The following is a 6983-nucleotide window of genomic DNA, read 5'->3' on the forward strand; positions in this document are numbered from 1 at the left end:
GCCTCTCTGTATGTGTTTGTGACTGTCCCACTGCATGGCTGTCTGTGTGTGTTTGTGACTGTCCCTCTGCACGCCTATCTGTGTGTGTGAGACTGTCCCACTGCACGCCTGTCTGTGTGCGTGTGACTGTCCCTCTGCACACCTGTCTGTGTGTGTGTGAGAGAGTGGTCCTCTGCACACCTGTCTGTGTGCATGTGACTGTCCCTCTGCACCCCTGTCTATGTATGTTTGTGACTGTCCCTCTGCACGCCTGTCTGAGTGCTCGTGTGACTGTCCCTCTGCACGCCTGTCTGTGTGCGTGTGACTGTCCCTCTGCACACCTGTCTGTGTGTGTGAGACTGTCCCACTGCACGCCTGTCTGTGTGCATGTGACTGTCCCTCTGCACACCTGTCTGTGTGTGTTTGTGACTGTCCCTCTGCACGCCTGTCTGTGTGAGCGTGTGACTGTCCCTCTGCACGCTTGTCTGTGTGTGTTTGTGACTGTCCCTCTGCACGCCTGTCTGTGTGCGTGTGACTGTCCCTCTGCACACCTGTCTGTGTGTGTTTGTGACTGTCCCTCTGCACGCCTGTCTGTGTGTGTTTGTGACTGTCCTTCTGCACACCTGTCTGTGTGCGTGTGACTGTCCCTCTGCATGCATGTCTGTGTGTGTTTGTGACTGTCCCTCTGCACGCCTGTCTGTGTGTGTGTGAGAGTGTGTCCCTCTGCGCGCCTGTCTGTGTGTGAATGTCCCTCTGCACATCTGTCTGTGTGCGTGTGACTGTCCCTCTGCATGCATGTCTTTGTATGCGTGAGACTTTCCCTCTGCACGCCTATCTGTGTGTGTTTGTGACTGTCCCTCTGCACGCCTATCTTTGTGTGTTTGTGACTGTCCCTTTGCACGCCTATCTGTGTGCGTTTATGACTGTCCCTCTGCACGCCTGTCTGTGTGTGTGTGAGACTGTCCCTCTGCACGCCTGTCTGTGTGTGTTTGTGACTGTCCCTCTGCACGCCTGTCTGTGTGTGTTTGTGACTGTCCCTCTGCACACCTGTCTGTATTTGTTTGTGACTGTCCCTCTGCACGGCTGTCTGTGTGTGTTTGTGACTGTCCCTCTGCACACCTGTCTGTGTGCGTGTGACTGTCCCTCTGCACACCTGTCTGTGTGTGTGAGACTGTCCCACTGCTCGCCTGTCTGTGTGCGTGTGACTGTCCCTATGCACACCTGTCTGTGTGTGTTTGTGACTGTCCCTCTGCACGCCTGTCTGTGTGTGTTTGTGACTGTCCCTCTGCACACCTGTCTGTATTTGTTTGTGACTGTCCCTCTGCACGCCTGTCTGTGTGTGTTTGTGTCTGTCCCTCTGCACGCCTGTCTGTGTGCGTGTGACTGTCCCTCTGCATGCATGTCTGTGTGTGTGCGTGACTGTCCCTCTGCATGCCTGTCTGTGTGCGTTTGTGACTCTCACTCTGCACGCCTGTCTGTGTGTGTTTGTGACTGTCCCTCTGCACGCCTGTCTGTGTGTGTTTGTGACTGTCCCTCTGCACGCCTGTCTGTGTGTGTGTGAGAGTGTGTCCCTCTGCGCGCCTGTCTGTGTGTGAATGTCCGTCTGCACATCTGTCTGTGTGCGTGTGACTGTCCCTCTGCACACCTGTCTGTGTGCGTGCGTGACTGTCCCTCTGCACGCCTGTCTGTGTGTATTTGTGACTGTCCCTCTGCACGCCTGTCTGTGTGTGTGAGACTGTCCCACTGCACGCCTGTCTGTGTGTGTGTGAGACTGTCCCTATGCACGCCTGTCTGTGTGTGTCTGAGACTGTCCCTCTGCATGCCTGTCTGTGTGCGTGTGACTGTCCCTCTGCACACCTGTCCGTGTGTGTTTGTGACTGTCCCTCTGCACGCCTGTCTGTGTGTTTGTGAGAGTGTGTCCCTCTGCGCACCTGTTTGTGTGTGACTGTCCCTCTGCACACCTGTCTGTGTGTGTATGACTGTCCCTCTGCACGCCTGTCTGTGTGTCTGAGACTGTCCCTCTGTACGCCTGTGTGTGTGTGTGTGACATTGTCCCACTGCACGCCTGTCTGTGAATGTTTGAGACTGTCCCTCTAAATGCCTGTCTGTGTGCGCGTGTGACTGTGGCTCTGCACGCCTGTCTGTGTGCGCGTGACTGTCCCTCTGCACAGCTGTCTGTGTGTGTTTGTGACTGTCCCTCTGCACGCCTGTCTGTGTGAGCGTGTGACTGTCCCTCTGCACGCTTGTCTGTGTGTGTTTGTGTCTGTCCCTCTGCACGCCTGTCTGTGTGCGTGTGACTGTCCCTCTGCATGCATGTCTGTGTGTGTGCGTGACTGTCGCTCTGCATGCCTGTCTGTGTGCGTTTGTGACTGTCCCTCTGCACGCCTGTCTGTGTGTGTTTGTGACTGTCCCTCTGCACGCCTGTCTGTGTGTGTTTGTGACTGTCCCTCTGCACGCCTGTCTGTGTGTGTGTGAGAGTGTGTCCCTCTGCGCGCCTGTCTGTGTGTGAATGTCCCTCTGCACATCTGTCTGTGTGCGTGTGACTGTCCCTCTGCATGCATGTCTGTGTATGCGTGAGACTTTCCCTCTGCACGCCTATCTGTGTGTGTTTGTGACTGTCCCTCTGCACGCCTATCTGTGTGTGTTTGTGACTGTCCCTTTGCACGCCTATCTGTGTGCGTTTATGACTGTCCCTCTGCACGCCTGTCTGTGTGTGTGTGAGACTGTCCCTCTGCACGCCTGTCTGTGTGTGTTTGTGACTGTCCCTCTGCACGCCTGTCTGTGTGTGTTTGTGTCTGTCCCTCTGCACACCTGTCTGTATTTGTTTGTGACTGTCCCTCTGCACGGCTGTCTGTGTGTGTTTGTGACTGTCCCTCTGCACACCTGTCTGTGTGCGTGTGACTGTCCCTCTGCACATCTGTCTGTGTGTGTGAGACTGTCCCACTGCTCGCCTGTCTGTGTGCGTGTGACTGTCCCTATGCACACCTGTCTGTGTGTGTTTGTGACTGTCCCTCTCCACGCCTGTCTGTGTGTGGGAGAGAGTGTCCCTCTGCGCGCTTGTCTAAGTGTGACTGTCCCTCTGCACGCCTGTCTGTGTGCGTGTAACTATCCCTCTGCACACCTGTCTGTGTGTGTGTGAGAGAGTGTCCCTCTGCACACCTGTCTGTGTGCATGTGACTGTCCCTCTGCACCCCTGTCTATGTATGTTTGTGACTGTCCCTCTGCACGCCTGTCTGAGTGCTCGTGTGACTGTCCCTCTGCACGCCTGTCTGTGTGTGTGAGACTGTCCCACTGCACGCCTGTCTGTGTGCATGTGACTGTCCCTCTGCACACCTGTCTGTGTGTGTTTGTGACTGTCCCTCTGCACGCCTGTCTGTGTGTCTGAGACTGTCCCTCTGTACGCCTGTGTGTGTGTGTGTGACATTGTCCCACTGCACGCCTGTCCGTGTGAGCGTGTGACTGTCCCTTTGCACGCCTGTCTGTGTGTGTTTGTGACTGTCCCTCTGCACGCCTGTCTGTGTGAGCGTGTGACTGTCCCTTTGCACGCCTGTCTGTGTGTGTTTGTGACTGTCCCTCTGCACGCCTATCTGTGTGTGTTTGTGACTGTCCCTCTGCACGGCTGTCTGCGTGCGTTTGTGACTGTCCCTCTGCACGGCTGTCTGCGTGCGTTTGTGACTGTCCCTCTGCGCGCCTGTCTGTGTGTGTGTGAGACTGTCCCTCTGCACGCCTGTCTGTGTGTGCTTGTGACTGTCCCTCTGCACGCCTGTCTGTGTGTGTGTGAGACTGTCCCTCTGCACGCCTGTCTGTGTGTGTTTGTGACTGTCCCTCTGCACGCCTGTCTGTGTGTGTTTGTAACTGTCCCTCTGCACGCCTGTCTGTGTGTGTGAGACTGTCCCACTGCACGCCTGTCTGTGTGCGTGTGACTGTCCCTCTGCACACCTGTCTGTGTGTGTTTGTGACTGTCCCTTTGCACACCTGTCTGTGTGTGTGTGAGAGTGTGTCCCTCTGCGCGCCTGTCTGTGTGTGACTGTCCCTCTGCACATCTGTCTTTGTGCGTGTGACTGTCCGTCTGCACACCTGTCTGTGTGCATGTGACTGTCCCTCTGCACACCTGTCTGTGTGTGTTTGTGACTGTCCCTCTGCATGCCTGTCTGTGTGTGTGAGACTGTCCCACTGCACGCCTGTCTGTGTGTGTTTGTGACTGTCCCTCTGCACGCCTATCTGTGTGTGCGTGTGACTGTCCCTCTGCACACCTGTCTGTGTGTGTTTGTGACTGTCCCTCTGCACGCCTGTCTGTGTGTGTTTGTGACTGTCCCTCTGCACGCCTGTCTGTGTGAGCATGTGACTGTCCCTCTGCATGCATGTCTGTGTGTGTTTGTGACTGTCCCTCTGCACGCCTGTCTGTGTGTGTTTGCGACTGTCCCTCTGCATGCCTGTCTGTGTGTGTTTGTGACTGTCCCTCTGCACGCCTGTCTGTATGTGTTTGTGACTGTCCCACTGCATGGCTGTCTGTGTGTGTTTGTGACTGTCCCTCTGCACACCTGTCTGTGTGCGTGTGACTGTCCCTCTGCACATCTGTCTGTGTGTGTTTGTGACTGTCCCTCTGCACGCCTGTCTGTGTGTGTTTGTGACTGTCCCTCTGCATGCCTGTCTGTGTGTGTTTGTGACTGTCCCTCTGCACGCCTGTCTGTATGTGTTTGTGACTGTCCCACTGCATGGCTGTCTGTGTGTGTTTGTGACTGTCCCTCTGCACGCCTGTCTTTGTGAGCGTGTGACTGTCCCTCTGCACGCTTGTCTGTGTGTGTTTGTAATTGTCCCTCTGCACGCCTGTCTGTGTGTGGGAGAGAGTGTCCCTCTGCGCGCTTGTCTGAGTGTGACCGTCCCTCTGCACACCTGTCTGTGTGTGTGTGTGAGAGTGTCCCTCTGCGCGCCTGTCTGTGTGTGTCTGTCCCTCTGCACACCTGTCTGTGTATGTTTGTGACTGTCCCTCTGCACGCCTGTCTGTGTGCTCGTGTGACTGTCCCTCTGCACGCCTGTCTGTGTGCGTGTGACTGTCCCTCTGCACACCTGTCTGTGTGTGTGAGACTGTCCCTATGCACACCTGTCTGTGTGTGTTTGTGACTGTCCCTCTCCACGCCTGTCTGTGTGTGGGAGTGAGTGTCCCTCTGCGCGCTTGTCTAAGTGTGACTGTCCCTCTGCATGCCTGTCTGTGTGCGTGTAACTATCCCTCTGCACACCTGTCTGTGTGTGTGTGAGAGAGTGTCCCTCTGCACACCTGTCTGTGTGCATGTGACTGTCCCTCTGCACCCCTGTCTATGTATGTTTGTGACTGTCCCTCTGCACCTCTGCCTGAGTGCTCGTGTGACTGTCCCTCTGCACGCCTGTCTGTGTGTGTGAGACTGTCCCACTGCACGCCTGTCTGTGTGCATGTGACTGTCCCTCTGCACACCTGTCTGTGTGTGTTTGTGACTGTCCCTCTGCACGCCTGTCTGTGTGTCTGAGACTGTCCCTCTGTACGCCTGTGTGTGTGTGTGTGACATTGTCCCACTGCACGCCTGTCCGTGTGAGCGTGTGACTGTCCCTTTGCACGCCTGTCTGTGTGTGTTTGTGACTGTCCCTCTGCACGCCTGTCTGTGTGAGCGTGTGACTGTCCCTTTGCACGCCTGTCTGTGTGTGTTTGTGACTGTCCCTCTGCACGCCTATCTGTGTGTGTTTGTGACTGTCCCTCTGCACGGCTGTCTGCGTGCGTTTGTGACTGTCCCTCTGCACGGCTGTCTGCGTGCGTTTGTGACTGTCCCTCTGCGCGCCTGTCTGTGTGTGTGTGAGACTGTCCCTCTGCACGCCTGTCTGTGTGTGCTTGTGACAGTCCCTCTGCACGCCTGTCTGTGTGTGTGTGAGACTGTCCCTCTGCACGCCTGTCTGTGTGTGTTTGTGACTGTCCCTCTGCACGCCTGTCTGTGTGTGTTTGTAACTGTCCCTCTGCACGCCTGTCTGTGTGCGTGTGACTGTCCCTCTGCACGCCTATCTGTGTGTGTGAGACTGTCCCACTGCACGCCTGTCTGTGTGCGTGTGACTGTCCCTCTGCACACCTGTCTGTGTGTGTTTGTGACTGTCCCTTTGCACACCTGTCTGTGTGTGTGTGAGAGTGTGTCCCTCTGCGCGCCTGTCTGTGTGTGACTGTCCCTCTGCACATCTGTCTTTGTGCGTGTGACTGTCCGTCTGCACACCTGTCTGTGTGCATGTGACTGTCCCTCTGCACACCTGTCTGTGTGTGTTTGTGACTGTCCCTCTGCATGCCTGTCTGTGTGTGTGAGACTGTCCCACTGCACGCCTGTCTGTGTGTGTTTGTGACTGTCCCTCTGCACGCCTATCTGTGTGTGCGTGTGACTGTCCCTCTGCACACCTGTCTGTGTGTGTTTGTGACTGTCCCTCTGCACGCCTGTCTGTGTGTGTTTGTGACTGTCCCTCTGCACGCCTGTCTGTGTGAGCATGTGACTGTCCCTCTGCATGCATGTCTGTGTGTGTTTGTGACTGTCCCTCTGCACGCCTGTCTGTGTGTGTTTGCGACTGTCCCTCTGCATGCCTGTCTGTGTGTGTTTGTGACTGTCCCTCTGCACGCCTGTCTGTATGTGTTTGTGACTGTCCCACTGCATGGCTGTCTGTGTGTGTTTGTGACTGTCCCTCTGCACACCTGTCTGTGTGCGTGTGACTGTCCCTCTGCACATCTGTCTGTGTGTGTTTGTGACTGTCCCTCTGCACGCCTGTCTGTGTGTGTTTGTGACTGTCCCTCTGCATGCCTGTCTGTGTGTGTTTGTGACTGTCCCACTGCATGGCTGTCTGTGTGTGTTTGTGACTGTCCCTCTGCACACCTGTCTGTGTGCGTGTGACTGTCCCTCTGCACACCTGTCTGTGTGTGTTTGTGACTGTCCCTCTGCACGCCTGTCTGTGTGAGCGTGTGACTGTCCCTCTGCACGCTTGTCTGTGTGTGTTTGTAACTGTCCCTC

This window comes from Chiloscyllium punctatum, chromosome 50 (assembly GCF_047496795.1).
Source record: "Chiloscyllium punctatum isolate Juve2018m chromosome 50, sChiPun1.3, whole genome shotgun sequence".
Classification (NCBI taxonomy): domain Eukaryota; kingdom Metazoa; phylum Chordata; class Chondrichthyes; order Orectolobiformes; family Hemiscylliidae; genus Chiloscyllium; species Chiloscyllium punctatum.